Source organism: Thunnus thynnus, chromosome 21 (assembly GCF_963924715.1).
Source record: "Thunnus thynnus chromosome 21, fThuThy2.1, whole genome shotgun sequence".
Taxonomy (NCBI): domain Eukaryota; kingdom Metazoa; phylum Chordata; class Actinopteri; order Scombriformes; family Scombridae; genus Thunnus; species Thunnus thynnus.
Window position 1 is genome coordinate 22,172,898 of NC_089537.1, and position 21,857 is coordinate 22,194,754.

The 21,857-nt window shown below is 39.6% G+C and overlaps 1 protein-coding gene across 1 annotated transcript in view; it reads left to right on the forward strand.

Moving 5' to 3' along the window:
• The first annotated feature begins 15,253 nt into the window (after nt 1–15,253).
• Nucleotides 15,254–21,857, forward strand: part of svila (supervillin a) — an 85,511-nt gene continuing 78,907 nt past the window's right edge. The window contains exon 1 of the mRNA XM_067578323.1: nt 15,254–15,406. The gene's annotated coding sequence lies outside the window, so the exon portion shown is untranslated. The remainder of the gene's footprint in view (nt 15,407–21,857) is intronic.

The window sequence follows — 21,857 nt, forward strand, 5'->3', positions numbered from 1 at the left end:
TACAGAGTGAGGGCAACATCTGGCACAGATCAGATGTAGAAAACGGAGGACAGAGTTGTTTCAATTTTCTGGAATGAAAGCTCACAAAACAGCTTCACTTGAAATGACATTGCAAAATTATTAGCTCTGAGAGTTTTGGGAGAGGGGTTTGAAAAACATTACCTCACTTTAGGAAAGTACACCCAGATGAGCAACATGAATGCACGAATGCCTGGCCAGCTGAGAAACTTTATGTAACATACCTTGTACCAACACCAGCTGCCACATTCTTAAGAATACACTGCTTGGTGGAACCCAAGTCCTGCGTGGCCAGCTGCTACTTTGTAAGAACCCTCCCTTTGTATCTCCACCTGACTAATTATGTAAATTACCAAGGTACACACTGTATGGCTATGGAGAGGAAACCTCTGCTTTTAATTATTCAGCTTGGCTAACAGTGGGCCACAAACAGTCTGCCAGCCAGCCAGCATGGGCTTAACCATGAATTATGGATGAAGTAGAGAGACCTGTGGCAGGAGCAGCAGTACATGGAGATGGACCAAATCACTCAGTCTCTTTTTTCTTTTTCCCAAAATTATAACATGCAAAGTCGTGACATGCTTAAACCATAATGTTGGCCTTTTACACATCTGAAACGAGTTTCAATGAATGCGTATGTCACAGCTTAAGGAATTTCCCATAAAGAAAGTACTGTGGTTTCCCAACACTATTAATTCATAGCTTCTTAAATTAATGTACATGACTTTTCTTACCCCCAAAGGAACAAGTCCCACAACCGCTCAAGAAAAAAACAACTACCATGTTACTGTCATGCTGTGTTGCTTTATAGCCAGTAATAGAGACTTCAGATGTAAGGTAAGTTCATTTATTTATACAGCACATTCCATACAGAGTGGCAGCTCAAAGTGCTTTACATATTGCATGATAAAATAAGTAATGGTGTTCACATGGAACATGACAAACGTGGTTATTCATACCCCTGTATACATGACCATAACAGTATCCAGGTTTCTGATCATCTATGTGCAGGTGTGTCTTGATTAAGTTACCTGAACAGTTGAGTATGAACACACTTCTGGTTGTGTGAGCTCTGCTGTTTTTATTACTCTGCAGGATTCACCACTGAGCTGGATTTAGCTACTCTAACAGCTTCTCTCTTCATGATGGAACCCAAGAGTGACAATATGATCGATCTGAGCATCTCTTTTATTTCAGCATGTTAGTCACTATTACATCATTTACTGTTATATCTTTGTTTTACTGACTAACCACTGAGTACCTTGAGTTGACGACACCTCTAAAAATGGCACAGGATGATCAGAAATCTGGATAAGGTGATTACATGCCACAGTATCCTGGTTTCTATCAGAATACTCCATTTAGCATATCGAGGGTACTCAAAACCAGGATAAGGGCTAATCCAGGTTGTTACATGTGCAACACATAATCAAAATACTCCAAATCTCAGATTATAACCAGGATAGTGGTGCACATTACACATAGTGTACTAATGTGTAGTGTACTACACATAGTACTGTGTTAAACTTCCTAAATTGGTTTAACAGCTTAAAGCATTTTGTTGGCTTGGAGAAACAGGAAATGTGTTAGATCTGTATGTTCTGGTCCTGTTTTTATTGCATAAAAGCAATTCTTCCATGAATAATACATACTTAATTCCAAAAACATCTGCTGTAGTCAAGCTACACTTAATGGTAAATACATTTACATTAAATGTATGGAGACTCAAAGTGTTCTGTTTTAAATGAATGAAAAAGAGATGATGAAATGAATAACAATTTCAGTAAAAACAGACAAAATATATAATATAACGTGAAATAGTAAAATAATTCAATCAATTTTGAAAACTCAGCTCCTTATTATGAAATGTGATTATTTCCTGCCTCTTCTCAAAACAAAGAGTTTATTGCAGGTTATTTTATTAAAGTACAGCAATTTTTATTTCAAAATGTCCTTTCACTGTTTTAGTTCATAAGGCCTCCTTCATAAGTCTCTGTCTGTCAATCAAGAAAAACCAGGACAGAGCCGCTCACTCAGACCAAAGCAACAGCCAATCACATGACAGGCTCTGCCCTGTTGAAAAGTGCCATTATGGTATGAAATGGTCTTTGGAGAAAATTACATTGTGAAATAAAAACAGACTTTGGTAAAGAACATTTGGAAATAAAACGTGCTGGAATTGAATAACAATAATCTGCTGACCTGACAAGCTGAGTTTGAAAGATCTGTTGAATTATTTCACAATTTAACGATTATATTACAGTTTTGGTCTGCATTTGTTAATAGATTTATTTATTTCACAATCTCTTTTCTCTTTTTCTAAATGTATTTAATATCGAACAATTTGGGCTCTTTGTCTTAGTGTTGATTAGTGTGTGATTTATACAGCAGTCAGGCTGCCAGCAGATGATGTTTTTTAGGTTGACCGACCCTGTTAGACACTACAGCTCAGTTCCCACTCATAGCTACAACCTGCATCAAAAACAGCTTCCCCCACACTACTACTGTATGTATACTCTATGTGGACACTAAATTCATTCAACAGAGTCCTTCATAACAGTTTCCACATCTTTGCACAATGTACAGTACGCTACTGTGGATGTGCATCATGTGTCCATGTGGGTGAGCTGTGCTGACCGGGCTGTACCATGAGTGAATTCCACCATTTGTGGCTATGTAGTCATTAGACTTGGACTTGACTGCTTTCCACATAACTGGCCAATATCTGGGTTGACAGTCTGAGCCGTCCTTAGGTTGATCATATGACCTGTTCCTGTCTGCTGCACTCCAGAGACTACTCAAAAAAGCACCAAAGCTCAGAAAACCGAATGTTGTGATCCTGTTTGTGAATCACTAGCAACAGACTGGCAATCCTAAAACTAATCTATAAGGAACCTTCGTAAGGACAACAAGAGCCAAGAATACTGTTTTCTTTTCATCTGAAAGCCTTCTAATTTGGCTGGTGGAAGATTCAAGTGTTGTCTGTGTCTGGCCACAATAGGTTTGGCTAAGTTACAATTAAGTTACAACCATGACCTTCTCCAGTCTTCTCTTGCCAGGGAAACAGCTCAGCAAGAAGTTTCTGATCTTTACCAAACCCCAAACATTTCCTTTACTCAAAAGAGTTCTCTTTTAGTGTTGTAGTGTACCATTCAAGAATTATGGCTCCATTTGTATTTGTCTCACTACAAATTATGTAAAAATGTTTCATGGACTTAAAGGTTGTCTTATAATCTGACCTGTACTGCTGCTATGTATCAGTAGAAGTACAGGAAAGTAGCTTATCATGCTTATGTTTGACATTTATCTTAGGCAGAATGAGAACTTTATCTTTCAGTGAAGAGCCAGCTGATGAGACATTTGTGAAAAGGGCATTTCCAGGACTGGCATGAGTGACGGCAGAGAGGGATGAGAAGGGGAGAATGATGAGAGGATGGATGGATGCATCAAGAGGAGGAGGAGCGAAGGAGTGAGGTAGTGCTTCTAAATCTGCATAATCCCCCTGACAACAAGGACGGATGTGCAGGGCGGAATGAGTGCGATGGTACGGACCACCCTGGATCTGGCAACCCAACAGACAGAGAGTCAGCAGCAGAGAGGCAGGGCCGCCACTGTGTTGTTGACAAGATCTGACAGTGACAGAGCAGCTGTGGAGCCAGACAGTTGAATTTTTGTGAACATACACACACAGTCTTACACACAAACACAGGCAGAGGAGACAAGCTCACACAATCAGAGCTACTGAGACACAAACAATGCAAAAATAGATCCAGACAAACACTCACACACTGATAAAAAGATGCATTAGTGCACTTACACACCTAGCATTGTTCCAGACCTCTGAATCGCTGTCTGTATTTTAATTTTTCAGCAATATCTCCAGTGGGAAAAACTACTAAGCCAATCAGAGCATTGAAATATGGGACCAGAGCCAGAAAACTGAAAGGAGAAAAATTGCCACAAAAATGGCAATAAGTCTGTATGAGATCGATGCAGCTGCACAAGATATACGTCGGTCACTCATTACTCATTGGTTATGGCAAAATAACAACCCCACCTTAACAGAAACTGCTAAAAATAACTTGTAAGACTAGATAATGAAGTGAAACAAAATTGCTTATCACTACTGATTATCAGGCTGAAACACACCCACTCACTGGGGTTGTTTTGCTGTTAGAGCTTGACTGACAAATTGGCCGATATTTTAGTCAATATTGGCTTGTCACAGTTATATCGTTGTACTGGCATTTCTGGTGGCCATTTTTTTGTTTTCATATGATCCTATTTGAAAGTACAAATAAACAGGATCGTGAGTGTGGGGCTGGTGGTCAAAAATTAACAAAAAACTGCATAACTGATATGCTTGTGGTCATTTAGAAACAGTGTTCCAATTACATTGTTTGTCCACCAGATAGCACTGACTGACAATTCTTTGCACCTGCATTAATTGACTTTTTGACCACTTGGTGGGAGCTCTGTTATGTTCTCCACCAACTCCTGGGGGAACAATGTGTCTCTCTAGCTGCTAAATGCTCCACTATGCACAAACTAGTCGCTAATGTTGTCTGTCGTGTGGTCATGTAGCAGTCAGTGAGTTTATCTCAACTTTTTTTTGCTGAAAATGGAAATGAGATTGATGAGAACTGTGAGGGTAAAGAAAACAGACTGGTTTTGAACAGTAAAAACAGAAACACTAAGCTAAGAAAGATGATAAAATATTGTTATAGCTGAGGGGAGCTGAGGGCTGTTCAGTGAAAATTCTCTATGGTTTTATCATTATGTGAGACACCTTTCACATCACAGAGAGCTATTTGCAACTGAAAATGACCTTTGCGAGACAGATGAGGCTACTGATTGGTTAGCACAAAATAACCCCTACTGGTGTGTTTGTGAGGAGTTTTCTTTGACAGTCAGAACAGTAACCTTGACCCTCACAGCTACATGACCAAACTTAACCATTATCCCTAGAAATGGCCAAGGGAAAGAGAAAAAGGTCTCACTTTAATGACTTGTGTAATCTCAGGTTTCATTCTCACACTTATAGAAATACCAGAATACAGATTCGCACACTGTTTTGATCATCAGCTCAGAAAGCCATCTCTCACTTGTGTTTTCCTCTCCTCTTTTCTTGTTCTCATCTTGTTATCCCCTCCATTCTTTCATGTTTTCTCTTTTCCTCTGTCTGTTGCGTGCAAAGCCTCCTCCATCAACACAAGACCGACTTGTAAGCAACAAGCAGATTGTTTTCTGTTTTCTCTCTAATCTGCACAGCCTGCTGAGCTGTTACATTATTTATATGTTTGTCATTATTCTTCCTTTGTACTGTGGAGGCACATGCTTTTCCCAAATATTGTTCACTTGTCCATGTGACTTTGCTATGGCTGGAGTGGAATAACAGGCGTGGTTGGATAGATATTGATACACCATGGCATGTCTGCAGGGTCACAAAGGCAGAAAAGGTTGTGTATGGTGCAGAAATGGCACAGATGATTAATTCCATACACCCGTTTGCATTATATCAGACTAAAAGTATACCCAGCTGCATCACATTAGTCTGAAAAATGTTGTTTAAGCACAAAAAGGAGCACACTTTTTCTTCAGATAAAGCCAACATTTTGTTGAACACTTTACATCCACCCTGCTTTTTTTGTGAATATGTTTGGTTTATAGTTGATTTAAATGTATTTTTGTTGCAATTGCTGAAAGATATAGTAAATGTTCTGCCACAGTTGCTGCTCAAAAGTCTATGATTATCCATGAACCATGACCTTATTAAAAATTACTGTGTGTTATATCATTCTCACTGGCCCACGTCCAAACCGTCTCATATAATTTGTTGTTATTTCACAATAATCAGTTGCAGATGTGAATGTCTGGCCTCATCACAGGTCCCAGTAATCTTAGAAAAACAGAACCTAGAAAAAAACCCCTCTCTGACATACATTTTCCTTAATTCAATAGCACATGAGACTCACAGCATTTTTACACCTGTTTTTCATTTTACTCCCACAAAAGGATGACAAGCTAACAAAACCATGTGCGTGAGGTCACATTGTGATGTTCATGACATTATTGTGAACATTCTAGTGTTTCTAAAATCACATCAGGAGCAGAATCTAAATGGAACAAACTTTCTGTCAGTTAAATATGAAGCTACAGCCAGCAATTGATTATCTTAGCTTAGCTTAGCTTAGCTTAGCTTAGCATGAAGACTGGAAACAGGGGGAAACAAAAAAAAAAAAAAAATCCAGCACCTCTAAAGCCCACTAATGAACACCTTATATCTCATTTTGTTTAATCTGTACAAAGTGTGTGAAGTATACAAAGACTGTATGTATACTGTCTTTGTAACAGTTTCCACATCTTTGCACAATGTACAGTACGCTACTGTGGATGTGTATCATGTGTCCATGTGGCTGAGCTGTGCTGACCGTGCTGTACCATCAGTAAATTCCATCAGTTATGGCTATGTAGTCATTAGACTTGGACTTGACTACTCTCCAAAGTGTGTGAAGTGTACAAAGACATGTTTGTACAGTTTTACATGTGTGTGTGTGTGTTTTATGCTAAGAGAAACTAGCTCCAGCTTCATATTTAACAGACAGACATGAGAGTGGTATCAATTTTCTCGTCTAAGTCTAGACAACAAAGCGAATAAGCTAATTTCCTAAGATGTCAGACTATTCCTTTACACTAAAGCCAAATAAACATTTATACTTACATTTCTATATATAAACACATCTAAACTGATTATAGATGTCAGCATAAATACTTGTGCAATGTCATTTAGTCTAGTATTGACCTATTTTCTGCAACACAAGTAAAATATCAGCATATATTGTGACATAAATTACCTCTCCAGTACAGTAATGTTGTGTGATGTCACTTGACTCAAAAGAAGAAGTGGATCTGCTAAGCAAACAAGTGAAATAATCTCACCTGGCTTGGCCTGAACAACATGTTAACTTGGACATTTTTTATGTTGGTATCCAACCATAGCTGTTTCCAGAGGCTGCTGAAAGCAGGCACTTGTAATTAGCAAGGATTTAATATACTGAAGAAATTTATGGGGTCAGTCTGGAATTTAATTGTACCAGGATCACATCCATCCTGCAATAGGTCATCCCACACACACAGATACACAGGCACACACACACATACACATCATTGTACTATAGCAGTCTTTCAACCCTGTCTTTTTCATGCAGTGAGAATTATAACGTGTCTAAACTGGCCATTCCAAACATCCCAGTCAGAGTCATACTCATTTAAGGAAAGGACCCATCAACTTAATGTCTGCCAAACTCAGTAGTAAAATGTCGTAACTATCATTTCCCCAAATGCAAAGCATTTTTCAGGCTAACATTATGTAAACTCAAACAGGAACAGGAACAACTGCGCTACTCCTGACACATCTGACAGCTTTAAAATGTCAGTTCACCCAAATTACAAAAAGATATATTTGCTCACTTAACTTCACTGGTGTGTTTTCTCCATTGTAATTACATACATATGACACCAGATGAGATATCATTTATGAATTGTTTTAATACAATTTTGACCACCACAAACAACTTTCACTACTGTATTCTGGTGGTGCGAGAATCTAAACTTTGAAAAATAAAACCAAAACTGTCTGTATTGCTTTAGAGGTAAAGCACACTGTAAGTAAAAAAAAATTGTTTTTTTGTCATTTGAATGAACCGACCATTTAAGCCTTCAATTCTACACATACAGTAGGGTGCCTTTTTAAAGCACAAGGTGGTCCATTTTGGGTCAGATATATAACCTACAGCACATGCTGTTATGGTTTAAAACACATTAAACTGCTTAACTGTGGTGCCTCCAGAGATCTCAGTTTCATGGTTTGAATCAAAGCGAGGCGAAGTTCACCTGGTTACGTATGTTGGTTCAGGGTCACACTATACCGCTTACATCCAATAGTTTCTCTCAGGGGCGTACAAGCCCCCGTGGAGAGAATGGTATATGATTGCTGTGGGAAACTAAACTCTGAAAACTGAGCTTTCTTCTTCTTCTGAAACATACAGGACCTCAGCTGGCCTTCACCACAGTGAGAAGGACACAGTTCAAATCCAGGCGAAGCGCTGTACAATCACAGCGTGTCTGTCGTCCAAAATTATACTTATTAGAGACCCTTGTTGGCCTTGAATAACATCTCATTTAGCTATCTTGGGCATCCACTGTAATTAAAACACCAGATATAGATGTGGGTGAATTCTCCAGCACTTAAATGGTGCATTGTTGACAACTCTGCAATTTTCAGCAGGTCATTTCCATCTCTGAGGTTGATGAAGTCCATTATTAGACACGTGGATGATGAAGAAAGTTTTTCAGCAAACCTTTTACGCATGTTCTCTCTGATGGCCATTATGAGCACTTTCCGACATGCATCGCATCTTTTCATCAGGAAACACAAAAGACACTGCTGCTCATAATTGACAATGAAAAATGCTATTAAACTTAATGGCGAGGGGTCTGAAATATCAGCTCTGCAGGAAGAAACATGGTTACAAGGAAAACATCATCAGAGTCCAGCCCAGTCTGCCCTGAAATATGAAGAACAATGGAATAAAAGAGGTCTTGTTAGTGTATCTAGAGCTGCCAGAGTACACCGCTAGTTTGACCTCATTACTGGGGCTTATACTAGTCACAGAGTTGACGAGCAGGCGGAGCAGCACAGTTAAATGCCCTCTAAGAATGCACACTCATTTGGCATGCAGCAATGAGGCAGACCCACGCAAAACCAGCTCGCCTATTGCCCTATATCCTCCCAAACATCAGTATGTTCAACAAAGACATGAAATTTCACTGAATGGTATGCAAGACTGGGAACAAAGGTAGTGAACAAAAGCAGGCATGAGGGCTATTTGCATTTCAGGCATGAAGAACTTGCTTCAAACAAGAGAAATAAATAGCTTTGTTGTTTGATCATATTCTTCATCAGAGTGATTGTGTTGATTGTTATATGAAGAAGTAGCAGATGCATCATCCAGGTAGACTTAGATCAGCGTTGTTGTTGCCTCTGCAACAAGTGATAATAGTTCTGGGGCAGCAGGGTACATTTCAAGCGTTGGTTGTGACAGAAGTTCTTCATCTTACCGGCATCTTTGTGCGATGTGAAATGAACCAGATAAGCGTACTGCCTGCTTTCTAAGTTAAGCTGGTTGTAAACTTTTTATGTGCCAACAAATAGTCTGGATATGGACAACATGTCTCTTGCAAAGCTACAAGATAATTTCATTCAGTTCAATTTTTCTCTGTAGAGCTCAGTCCGCCATGTGCACAGTGAATGAAATAGTGTATATAACAACAACAAAACCTAAAATATTCATACTTGAAAGGTCTACTTACTAGTGGACATTTGATCTAACATTATTTAATTTGCATATACCGTTCGGAGATGTCAAGATTAAACTTCCATGATCAAATAAAATAGTCCTTTCCATATATAAAAACAGAACAATATTGTGCAATGCACCACTGGCAATGGTTAAAGTCGCCATCCACTCAGAAATATGTTTTTCTTCTTGTTCCCACAGTTGGATGTTTGAACTTCCAATTTTAAGAGGTAGGCCTCTGAGCATGATTTGTGACATCACAATCAGTTTGGAAGCCAATCCTCATCCTGTATGCAACTTACACTCCAGTGCGCAAACACTGAAAATGGACTTTACAGGGGAGACATCTTTTGTCCAACAGTTAAACTTCTGAAACAAAATAAATTTGCGTATTCATAAATTCATTAATTTTTAATGACGCAGAAGGAGTGGATGCCATCTTAAGGATTTTAATGTGGTAATTCTACATTTCTTGTGGAACAACCATATGAGACATTATTGTTCCAAGCCGAGTATTTTTTTTATGTCTTAATACATGTCTGGAGGGGATCTTTAAACAAAGCGTCAGATGAATAAAATTAAAGCATTACAGTTTTAAAATTATAAGTCTTTGGGTGGAGTGCAGTTCTGAGACATGATGTATAGACCATCTGGCAAAACTGTTATAAAGGCTACTTTCTCCTGCTAGCAGTGGAGCCTAAATATGGGTTGGTAAATCAGTCCAGTGCAAGATATCACATGGTCAGATTGCCATGAAATATGTTATGGACACTCTTGCTCCCCAGCCTTCAGTGTTTTAGTGAACCTGTGACCTTTTATATAGCATTTTCCAGCAGTTCAAATTTCCTCTTTCATCAACACTTCATCTGCCACAACCAGGGCCATGACCTCCACCACATTTCCACTTGTACACGAGACATATCAGACTCTGAGGGACAGATTACCATGAAACTTACTGAGCACATGTATTGTCCCCAGAGGATGAACCCTTTCTATTTTGCCCACTCCATGAACTTTCCACTGGTGCTACATTCAGGCCAAAATGACACACAGTATTTAATCTCCTAGGCATAGATAGATACAGCATTTGTTGAGCACATTCATGCTGGTAAGCTGAAAACCCCTTTTGACTTTTATGATCCTATGGTATTTCCTCTAGAGACACCCTGAGGAAAAGCATTATACTTTTAGCCCTATTTTTAGCCCTGCTGCTGGTGAAGCTCTGAGAATGGCAAAATCATTGTTCACTGCATCCGATCATATAATCCACATCCGATTACGGGATGTAATAAAGTGGCAGCCTGTTGGGCTGTAAAGGTTAAAGTGGCTGATGCATCAAATGGAAATGACACCACTATGCACTTCGATGATGATGTGATGATGTTTTTCAGGAAAACTTTCACTCAGCCTGTCTGTGTTTCATAAGATGTTGTGAACCTTGTGGTTGCCCGCACTGTTCAGTAGATGCCAAACCCCTGTGTACAACGTCACAGCCTCAAAGGCCCGCTGGAGCCACATGTGTTACTCGTGCATCAAGTGCCAAATGGAATTGCCATCAAACCACTCCTGAAGTACTGGAGAAGCTGGTCCTGTTTAGAATGCATAACAGACTGTATTTTTGTCAGACCAAGGGGCTGCAGTCAGAACAACAATATGGATCTCATGATACGCTTTCCCAGAGAAAGTAAATAAGTATTACTGGCCTTCATCTTACTCCAAGAAACCATTAACGGACGTTTTACCAGATATTGACCATGGGTCAAAAGTGCATGCACATTCACAACCCCACACAACTCTGTTGGTTTGAAATATAATATGCCACAAGGCGGATGAGATAAGAAAATTGTAACCTCATATGACTTGCTGTGAAAATGTTCTGTATAAACTGTTTTAAAACCTGCTGGTACACTGTGTTAGTCAAGTCTGATTTTTTTTATATGGTCCAAAATTATAAGTTTGCATCAGAGGACTTTACAATCCATGCAACATACAACATCCTCTGTCTTTAGACCCTGATTCAGATAAGAACAAAAGACTCATAAAGGAAAAAAGGGAGAAACTTCAATCAATATCAAAAATCACAATCAATATCTTTCTGTCAACGATGTATCAAATGACTGTGTGTAATGTGAAAGGAGTCAGCTCTACAGAGCTTTTTAGCACCTTTCAGCTAATTGTTTTGGTTTTACAGCCTGCACCTTTATTGTTTTGGTTCAGTCTCATCGCTCTCATCAGCCTTGTTTCCAGACAACGGGCAGCTGTCACTACCTGCCCAGCACCAGATGGCAGACAAACAAATAATAGCCACTAGCTGGTGAACATTTTGGAGCATTTTAGCGCATGAGTTAGTGGCTAGCAAAATAGAGCACACAAAAGCACACAAAAAACCACAGCTCCCATGAAAACTTACCAACATGGCACTTACGCCATCATAACTTGGTTTCATCCATTAACATAATATCCACCAACACTCTTTTCAAATGTCATTTTTTAAAGCATTCTAGCTGTAATCTCTGCTGTCTAAAAATGTCCACACCTCTCAGTCCTCAGCACTGCTGTTGTTGCAGACATGTCTGAACTAACCATGGCCTCATGATTCGCCCATGGACAACGTCACAAATGTCATGTTACAAATGTCAGTGTTATTTTTTCAACTTCTGGAGCAGGAAAAGGAAGTTCTGGTTTAATGTTTTTCTCTATTATCTAAACTGTTTGAGTCTCTAACTATTGTTAGTATTGTTAATGTAGGTGCTAGCTGAATCAATTGTCTGCAAGATGTCTGTCAGGGACCAAGCAGTAAGGCTCAAGAACACCAGGTGTATCAAGCAAAAAATAATAATTTATTACAGCTTAATTTCAACTTAACAAATTATATTTTACAAAATACAAAAATAGGAAAACTAGAAAAAAGTCATTTCACAAACTAGGGCCCTTTAACTCAAATTGAGGTCAACTAAACAAACAGCAACTTAAACTGAACTGATTGTAACAGACCTGACAAATGACACAAAAGGAGGGCTTATATACACACAGGCAAGCCTACACAGACACACAAGCAGGCAGGAATAAACGATTAACTCTATATCACACATTAACCTTAATATCAACAAAGATTTAAATCAAGAAATTATTTACAACCAAACTAACTGTCAACACAAGAAAAACAACAAAACTTAAAGTCCCAAAGTAATTAAAGTTAACTGGATCCTGAAAGGCAGACTCTCAGTTGTCCTCTTCCACTTCCTGCCTGCTACAGTATAAGAGGCCATCTTTATGGGCACCGATTCTTTTGGCCAGAGGGAGGACTCACCAGATCCATGAAAAGACAAAGGTAAAGCATGATTTAAAGCATGAAATATTAATGACAGAATGTTAACCAAAATGTGTGCACTCCAATTAGCAAACAAACTGTCAATAATCAAGTGAGTGCTGTATGAAAACAAAAGACTATGTGTACTGTAAATATTTGTATGTTAACTGTAAAACCACTAACACTTGGTGTTCACATGCGGTGCAGCCACCACAACATCACATGACCTCAACAGAAGGGGTTGAACCATTTCTTCTGTTTTTATCTAGTTTTGTTTTTTCTAAAAATCTTAACTGAAAAAAATTTGATGAACCTCTTTGCTGCTATTTCTTTTAAATAAACACAAACCCAGCAGCTAAGAGGTTAAGATCCTGACCATGAACTGCAATGTCCCCAGTTCAAATCTGGCTGGGGGCTAGTTGTTGCATCTCTCTCCGTCCTGCATAAAATAAATACACACAAACCATCCACCTTCATATATTCATGGTTGAGATTCATCATCTTGTCTGCAGCCAACATCTGAGAGACTCTGTATAGGTACCAGTGTAAGAAGACATACTACAGATTTCTTTCCAAAGGGTAGCAAGTTGATGTTTTTTTGTCTTATTTTTTGTTCTGCCCTGATACATGCAGTGCAGTGTGTTCACCATTAGCTCAGTTTTCTAGTCTATTTGTACTCAGAGAAAAGTAAGAATCTGATCATCTGTTATGGGCAGAGTAACAGCAGAAAGTCGATTGGCAGCCTGAGGTACGTCTGCCTGTCTGCCTTCTGTGTGTCTGATTTACAACTTTAATATCTTAGTGGTATTTATGGAATGCATTATTTAACAACATAACTGTCATCGTTTTTAGCATTGTTTAAGGTATTTGGTAGCAGCTCAGCAGAAACAAAAGCATTGTGTATGAGATTCTTCTTTCTAAACAAAGCATCCTTTATCTTTCATGGTTAACACATGATTGAGATGCCAAGATAGAGAATACATTTGCAACTGCAATGCTGCATAACTTAGAATATCATCACAGAGGATAAGGGATGGGCTGAAATATGTGGGCCTTGTTGTCAACCTACAGGTCCTCCCTCTCCTCCAAATTGACTCCTCCTCTGTGTTTTCCATATGGCTCCTGGTGAGTTTCATGTTTACCGCAGGCTCATCAACTATTCTGACTGCGGTCGGGGATCATTTGTTTGCCATTGGACTGTTTCCCTTAGCAACATGCCTTGAAACTCGCCCCTGTGAAGACTATTCAAAAGAGGCAAAGTGAACAAAGAGCAGAGGTGACAAGTCAGTCAAACAGTCACATGGTTACCTTTTCCATCTTGGTGACTCGCATCTGCTGGAACACTGAGCCCTAAACCTCCAAATAATGTATCCTCTTTCAATAGGGCTTGACAGCAAGTGAGGACAATCTATTCACCTCCAACATTTTGTGTTTTACAAGCCTAATAAATGTTGGAGCCACAGAGATGGGAGCAGCTCTTACTGTGGTCAAATTGAATGTTTATCTGGGCTTGTTTTTAATGGACAGGATATGTGGACTGTTAACTCTGCCATTAGAGCAGACTGGAAATTGATTGTCCGTTGCACCGAGGCTGACCCCATAAAACACTGCAGGAAAAAAAAAACATTTTAAATGTGTTTGCATATGTGCATGCTTATCAGAGAGATGACTGTCAGGCTGGAGAATATTTAATAGACAAATGAGGAGAAAACTATACCGATGAAAGCACTTTCAAATTACACCTACTCCAGAAAAACTACAACTACTGCAGTAACCTATATTTGGGTTTAATGCAAAGAGCAAAGTAAATTCACAACGTGCAAAGGTTCAGCAGACATATGCTGCTGGCTCTGGTTCCTCTGACCGCAGGTGAATACACTGTAGCTGAACAGAAAGGATGCAGCTCCTTTAAGAGGAAAAAGGCTGAGTCAAGTCAGATCAGTTCAACCACAATATTAAGATCAATAGTAATGCGATCTTGCCTTCCAAATAAAAGTCTAAAATGAGTCACTGGAGAAAAATATCAAGACTCAGCTAGAATCAGTGGAATAATGAGGACAACTGTGGATCAAATTCACACTCACGTATTAATTGCAAGTCACTGAAATGTGTTTATTCATATATTTAGTTAAAGAAAGTTAAGATTGCGTATATCTTGCTCATACATTTTGTAATCTTTGTACTGTGAGAAAGGTAGAGATGACGGCAATAAGCTCAGTTGAAAAATAATCTTTATTTTGAAGCGAGCTGTGACTTTAAAATACAGATAGTTGAAATTTGAAAATTGATGTGAGCATATTCCGAGACCACAAGTAGAAATACACATATAGAGGAAGAGCAAGAATAATATTGCATATAAATCAGCATTGTAAACTATACTGTTTAAAACTCACCAGAACACAGAGCTATAATTCTTTAAAGACAAGACAATTTCAGCAAAATGTCAGTTGCTCCTGAAAGAAGATTGGACTACAGCTCATCAATGAGGCTTTCAATTTGAAAACTCAAACCGGAAACTCTTTGTGTTATAGTGGTGAACTTGATAGAAGTGAAGAAGTTTGCGGCAGGCGGCGGGTCGCTGTGAATGACAGTGAGGTGTGGATACGTGCGTGTGTGCGCGGGCGTGTGTCCGCGCGATATTACAAGAGTTTGTATTTGGTTGTTCGCTGCTGGTACCGCAGGATCCTCACTGGAGGTGTTCGACCCCAGGACAGCGTTGGTGAGTCCGTGTGACTGAATGTTTGTGCGTGTAAAATCCAGGTTCATGCTGTTTCTTAACGGGAGAGAGGACTGAAACTTTCAAACAACGGGCAAGACAAGTTCTGCGTGTTTTAAAGTTTGTCAATCCTAATAACCTGAAGCAAAACATTTTGATAATGTATCACTTGACTGAGGAATCGTGTTAGATGCTTGAGGAAACTTTGCAGCGGTTATATGTGGCGCCTTTACGCACGTTACGTCTGGTATGGAAATGTTAAATGCTGTTTATCGTGTGAATCTTAACACATGTAGTGATAGTGTCCATCCAGGTGAGCACATCCTCCTCCCGACAGGTGGAGACTATCCATATAAGGCTGGTTTACATCACCTCCACCAGAAAAGTAAAAGGTGAAGTAATGAGTCCGCGTTTAGACGGCTTGTGAAAGGAGAGACTCAAGGCCACAATAGACTATTTTATTATCTCTGAACGCAGCCGACGGCGCCAGATATATATTATGTTACACTGTACATGACATCCAATACAGCAGAGAGGACATAGGTGTGCGCTTAGATAAGGAGAGTGTGCGATGCCAAACCTCGTTGAAAAATTTGGTACTTGATTGTTGCAGTGACCATCGCTAAGTATACATAGCAATTAAAACATAGCTTGAGGTTGAACAGCAATCAGTCGCATGTTGTTTTTATTTCGGCCTGTATTCCAACACAATATGCAGCGTTTTTGTTTTCAAATGTCGACTTTTATATTTGGCACGCAAGTTATCTCCGCTGTTTTGTCTACTCTAGTACGCAGCGGTCGGCCGTCATTGCAGCTTTAAATAAATGCTGAAATGGGGGATATTCTAAAGAGAAATGCAGCTTGGAGGACCATCTGCCTGCCGAACATACCATAAGACACTCATGACTGCTTAAATGTCTCAAGTTACCTTCTGCTAGTTATGTGCTCATGATGGTGAGGGAAACAGGTTAAAATTTGAGTTTTTCATATGGTGTTTGGCGTACTCAGTGCAAATTGTTTCCTTGCCAAAGTTAATATTTATCTTTAAAACAAACTGCATCTTATCATGACTCGCAGTAGTTTCTGACAAACACATCATTGCACTGCAAGTTTGTACGGTAAGTCATCGTATCTGTTAAAGCCAAGAACTGAAAATTTGAGTAAATACATATTTGGTCAAATTATATCGCACACCATTTGCGAACACACACCCACACACCCTCACACATGGTGCTGTTCAAGTGTTTTACTTTCCTTCTTGTTTGGCAGGTAGTCTGGTGCTCATAACCTGCCAAAATAAATAACCTGTGGGTAATTAGGATGGCTACTTCTATGTTTTTCTCCACACTTGGAAGTGCATTAGGGAAGCTAATTAGCCACCATTCCCCTCCGCCAAACCTTCAAGATGTAAGGTCAGCGAACCCAGAGGGATTGTGACAAAACTTGAGTACTCTGTGCTTGATCATTTTAATGGCTAGAGAGAGGCATGACTTTAGATGATCAGGCCTATTCACTTGCATTTTGCTCTTTCCCTCAGATTTTTAACTCAAAACTTCTGAGTCACTTCTTTATGCCAGCTCTTGGTACTGTGTTTTCCCATGATGGATCATGTATTGATGTGTTTTAACAACTTTCAGGTGTGTTCAACAGGAAACTTTTCAGTTACATCAACATCCGATCAAAATTCAGCACAGTATTTTGACAATTTCGCAAAAGTTTTAAGCTCATAAAATGTGAATTCATAGCTTTTGTCTCTTAAATGTGACATGTCTGCTTTGGCCACAGTTTTAGTGAAAACAGGCACATTTCCTTTTCCAAGTTGAAGGTCAACTTATCAGCCTGACCCTGAGGCCCACATGCTCTGAGCCTAGCCGCAAAACAAGGAACAACTACCTAAAACATTCCTTGTGGGGAAAACACTTATTATCATTATCCTTTGACAACAGTATCCCGTGAAGTGCAGTTTTTGGCAATTAGTGTCTGTATCCTTTTGGGCAGAGAAATAATAATGGATGATCCCAGCGGAGTGGGATCAAAGTGATGATTAAGCCTCCAACCTGTGTGCTGTTGTTGGATTTTGTAATTGTCTGTGGTGATTAGCTGTGCAGCAATGGCTTTAAGCTGTGGGTGTGCATTATCTCCACTCCAGCAGACTGCTGGCCCATGAAGCTCATCTCCAGTCAGATGTCTCGTCTTCACACCTTATTGTAGTCTGTGTGTGTGTGTGTGTCCCGTGGTGGTGGTACTAAATAAGAAGGTGGGTCAACTCACCACAAGACAAACATCAACTAGTGTTTTATCAGTTTTGCTGTCAGATAATCAATTGTCTTTTATAGGAAGATGACTTGACATTATGGTGGTGACAGCAGCATCATATTAGAAGCCACACACAGAGCATGCTTGCTTGTTTGGAAATTTGTCGTGCATGTGATGTTCTAAACCTAAAGATGCCAAAGGGAAAGTCATGTAGAGTCACAAGGTCTGCGATAGTAGAGATGATCTTTTTGATTTGACATGTCTTTTTGATTTTCAGTATGATGAGAATTCATTCTTGCATTAGCTTGTTGCAGCATGCACCTTTTTCTAAGAATGACCCAATTTTCATATGGTTTAACAGGGTTTCATCCATACTGCTGTATGGTTGTGAATAGCTGCAGACTTGCAAGCACTTCTGTACACGTGTTACACACATGGACACTAGAAAACAAGATGGCAACCTCATGACAGGAAGAAGAGCTCCTTTATATTTTGTATTTGCTGAGCAACAAGAAAAAGTCTAAAAAAAGGAAGTGGTGTTAATGAGAATAGGACCCAGGATGGGGAATTCAGCACATGCATACAATACACCAAACATGCCTCCACATTGCTATTTTAGCACATGCACAGTTGGTGTCTGCACAGGGGTCCATGTGGACATCGGTGGAAGACAACATTTATGTCACGCAGACATGTAGCAAACATGTATTTGCTTTTACATCTGTTTAATGTTACTTAAAGGGTCAGTTCACCCAAATATTAAATAATATAGCCCAACCAATACTAGATTTTTCAAGCCAGTTCTGATATCGATATTTGAGATTTTTAATGACCAAGATGTATACTGAGCAGGACACTTTATGGCTGAAAAATAAACTTGTCAGTGCTGTCTGGCGGACAAACTGTGTAATGGTGAGGTTGTTTCTACCGCAGACATATCTTCTGGCACTTTTCAACTGCAGTTCTTGTTATTTATCTGCAAACATATATGCCGACACAGATATGTCTGCAATAAGATACTATTGGCCTATATATTGGCCTGTTCAATTTATCAGTCTAGCTCTAAAAAAACATATTTCATACTTACCTCTGGTGGTATATAACCATGCAGGTAGTTTTAATGTTATTTGTCCAGGTTTTGAGATATCTGTCCCTGAGACTTCTGCCTCCACCTCAAAACAATGGAGGCAAATGCAATTTTGTATCTGGTGCTCGCAGCATTGAAAAATTCCATTTTAAACTTTCATTAGCAGAAACTCTTTTCAGAAACAATGTCAGGGACACTCTGGATAACCCAAAGGAACATGCTGTCTAAAGTTTCTCAGAGACTCTTCCTTTTGATAGAATTTAGGTCTATTCACAGTGAAGCCAGTGGATTATCAAGGAGGGACACAGTTGCTGATGAATATATAAAATGTCATTTAAATGAATATCGCAATGCTTTGAGCATCAAAAAACAAATTCCATTCACCTGCATTGTATTGTGATGGAGGCCAAAGTCTCAGAGATGGAAAAATAAACCCAATCTATCTGCATGGCTAGATGGATGTAATATTGGGTGAACTGACTGAGATGAGGTTTACGCTCCACTGTATCACCGTATGTGTGTGCAAGTGCAGTCACAGTGCATGTACGCACAGTGCTTTCCTCCGGTGTGAGTGTTCCCAGGATTTCCACGTTCTGTATTTCAGAGTGAGAGACTGCCAGCAGAGGTTAGTTACATAAGCCTGTTGGGTGTTACATCATTGTTTTGGGGGCCCCGGTCCGGAGAGCTGGGGCTCAGGCTTCAGATGGGTCCGATGGGTCCGCTGCCTCCCACAGAGCCCCTCAGAGGAGAAGGGGGAGGCAGAGAAGCTATTGGAAGCAGATGCTCAGTGAGTCTCCCCCGCTGGGAGACAGTGCTCAGTGCTGGTGATGAAATGAGGCTCCACCTGTAACATAGATGGAGAACATGGAGAATGGAGATCTTTGCATGTGTTCTGTGTTTTTTGTCGATCATTGTTTGCTGACGCATGTTGGAAGAATGGTTTGGGTGGGCTCGGTTGCCATGACTTTGAAGGGAAAACATGCAAAACAGGAATGATTTATTGGCCCATAATCCTCATAACGACCCCACCTCTTTTGTTCACCGCCAGTAAATCAATCTCCAGCAAACTCGTGAATAAAATCTCTAAAATGTCACATTCAAAGGATATCGTACATGTGTGTGCTCTTTGGTATTTCTGTGAACAAACACAGAGAAACCATGACGCCCATTTGCCTGGAACGGCTGGTTTTTTAGTGGCTGTTTGTCCTCTTTGGATCTGCACCCATATTGTGTTCCAGATCACTGCTTTGTGAAAACAAGCTCATGCATCACCCTCCAATTTCTTCCTTTACACATAAAGAGCCACAAAATAGCTACTTTAAGAGCGTCTAATGCTTCGTGGTTGAAGGTGTGGACTATGTAAACACAACAGGTTGGACATAATTCTGATGCAGGTTATTTGTTGCAGGGCACCAGCTTTATTTCCTAATCTTTACTCTTCTTTAAAAAGTCTTAATAAAAGGGCTTTTAGTAAGTTATAACCTTATTTTCAGGACTCCTGTGTCCTTGAACAATGGAATGGGATATTTACCACCAATGTGGACCGAGCACCTGACCTGGGGTGACAGGACCTTTTCCATAGCTGCCCCCTCCCTCCCCTCTGGAACTTTCTCCTCAAATACATCTGTCACTGCTCTGATCTCTCTATGATCAAGAAGTTTCTCAAAGCTGACCTTTTGAAAACTTTTAGTTTTTTGTTTTTAACAATATTCTGGTGTCAAAACATGAAAATTGTTAAAAGTCATTGTTTCAGTTTGTTTATGGGGTCTTTAAAGACCCAAAGTGAGGATGAGTGTTGTGTAGAACTGAAGTGGCTTCATTAATCAATTGAATCAATTAGGCCATCCGCAGAAAATTAATCAGAAACTATTTTGATATATAGTTCTGGCAAAAATGCCAAAAATGCATTGTTTTCAGCTTCCTAATTATGAGGATTTACTTCTTTTCTGTGTCATATCAATAAACAGGATACCTTTTGGATTTTAGTACAAATCAAGCAATTTCACCTCTGGCTTTAATAGTGATGGCATTTTTCACTATTTTCTGACATTTTATGGACCAAATGATTGATCAATAAAATAATTGAGATTCATTGATAATGAAAATTTTTCAGCCATAGTGTTTTTTGCGTGTAAAAAAGACATAAGGAGGAAGTTTATGTTAACTGTTAACTATCACAATAATGTGATATAGTGCTGGTGTGTGTGTGTGTGCGTGCAAAATGCCCATGCATTCAAAGGTTAATAACACTCCTGAGGTACTGTTAGCATGTCTTAGATACATTCTGGTCATTAGTGTATTGCAACAAGGCTGCAGAGAGACTGTATTCACAGACCTGTGGCATCTGTCATATGTGTATGTGACAGATGTACTGTAGGTGACAGAGACAATGCTGCAGTGTTGTCTATTAATTGACAGATATTTGATGTTTTAATAGCTTGTGTAAAAGCTTGGTTCACTCATCCAGATCCATGCTTTTTTGACATGAAAATACTCAGTAGTAGTTGATTTAATTGGAACATAATCACCTTTCAGTCCAGCAGTTATATTGTGTACATCAGATACTAGGGATGCACGATATTGGATTTTTTTGCCAATATTCGATATGCTGATATTTCCAACTCATTGTGGCCGATTGCCGATGCCGATATATGCATATATTTTTTTCCAGCTGGCTGAGGAGACTATTATGCATGCAAGCTTAGATTGTACTAAGTATGATCAAGAAAGACAATATATGAGTTTTCATTGAGTTTATTAGACAGACAGGATTAATGTGTAGGATTTAATCTCTGGTCCACACTCCGGAGCAGAAGGTGGCAGTAATGTACCTAATACACTGGTTGCCAACCGCCGTTATAAACCAAAAAGAAGTTTTTTGTTGTTTTTTTTTTTTTTTTGCACAGAGTGGTACATCCTGTCAGCCGAAGTGTTTCCTATCTGTGCAACCGAACATAGCAGCTCCTCGACGGACTGTATCACCCTGACGGTCCCGGTGCTTCCTCCGCAGGCTCCACTTTACTCAACTGCCCATCAGACCCGCTGCTTCTTCCCACTTTAACCTGAATAACAAACCGGGGCTCGGCGCTCTGGTTGGATCCACATGGAGAG